Source organism: Marmota monax, unplaced genomic scaffold (genome assembly GCF_021218885.2).
Source record: "Marmota monax isolate L192 unplaced genomic scaffold, Marmota_monax_Labrador192_F-V1.1 WCK01_AAM20220418_F8-fsc00106, whole genome shotgun sequence".
Taxonomy (NCBI): Eukaryota; Metazoa; Chordata; class Mammalia; order Rodentia; family Sciuridae; genus Marmota; species Marmota monax.
The window spans coordinates 10,657,891-10,659,337 of NW_026695218.1; the positions used below are offsets into that span (position 1 = coordinate 10,657,891).

General features: G+C 39.0%; 1 pseudogene; it reads right to left on the reverse strand.

Moving 5' to 3' along the window:
* Window positions 1–487: 487 nt before the first annotated feature.
* On the reverse strand, window positions 488–952 carry LOC124084873 (large ribosomal subunit protein P1-like; annotated as a pseudogene).
* Window positions 953–1,447: the final 495 nt, after the last annotated feature.

Consider the following 1,447-nt stretch of genomic DNA (forward strand, 5'->3'; position numbering starts at 1 on the left):
GTTCAATTCTACTCCTGATTTTAGAATTATATTTATCTTATCCCTATTACAACCCCCACTTCCCAGGAAACTTTTCACAACTGTTATCCAAATAAAAGGTAACCCTATAAATAGTCTCTATTATTTATTAAACTATTTACTGTGTTAATAGTTTATGTTGAATCATTAACTATTGATTCAATATAATCAATAGTTGATTAATACAGAACTCCCATGAGTGTTCTGTATTAATCAACTAATACATTAAGTCGTGGGAGTGTTCTGTATTAAATGCACATGGACAGGTAGAGTTAAGAAAATGTAATGGGTAGGGAATGGAGACAATTTTTGACAAGGGAATTTTCTGGCTGCCTTATAATGTCATTTTGTGGGTGGCTATCCAGTCCTTGTATAGTCAAACCTCAGCCATTTAATACCTGGTTCTCCTTTTTGTTTTTCCTCCTCTGCTCCACGTTTTACTTTTTATTGAACATGTTACAAAAGAGGTTTAGTTAAAAAGATCAAATCCCACGTCATCGTCAGACTCCTCAGATTCTTGTTTCTTTGCTTCCACTTCCTTCTCCTCAGCTGGGGCAGCAGTGATGGTGGTGGAGACAGGTCCTCCTGCTGGAACAGGTCTGCCAGCCCCCACATTGCTGATGAGGGTCCTGATGTCGACATTGGCCTGGGCCTTTGCAAACAAGCCAGGCCCAAAAGGTCCAAAATTTACACCAGATATTTTATTTATTTTTTATTTTTATTTTTTTAGTTGTTGTTGGACACATACCTTTTTTATTTTTTATGTGGTGCTGAGAATCGAACTCAGGGCCTCACTCATGCTAGGCAAACACTCTACTGCTGAGCCACAATCGCAGCCCCACCAGATGTTTTAATTACGACATTGTTTTTAATATTCTTCTCCATGAAGGATGAGATTGGGCTAGATGCAGGCAAGTTCAGGAATGAAGGCCATGGTGAGGGTATGCTCAGTGCTACTTCAGTGAGGAGAGGGCCTCACCCAGTAAATCCTTAGCTTTCTCAGAAGGATAAATCACTGCGGTGGCAGCTGAGGAAAGTCTGTTCCTTTTTAATGCTTTTTTCCAAAAAGGATAAATGTAAAGATAAATAATTTTTTAAAATTTAATACCTTTATTCCATTCATTTATTTTTATGCGCCCCTGCGCATGCTAGGTGAGCACTCTACAATCCCAGCCCTAGAAGTTGGAGATGGTATTCTTTTTTTTTTTTTTTTCAGGAACTTGCAGGAGTTTAGTAGAGTTGGACAACAAGATGCTGAAATAGCGTGGTAGGAGATGACACTAATAAAACTGTCAGGAGTGAGATCCTGAATAACTATGTAGATATCACAGGAGTCTGGAATGCCTCTTGAAGGGGAAAGGTACCCATTGGATGGGAAGCAGGGTTAAATAAGGTCCGATTTGTATTTTTGAAAGGTTCCTCTTGTGTG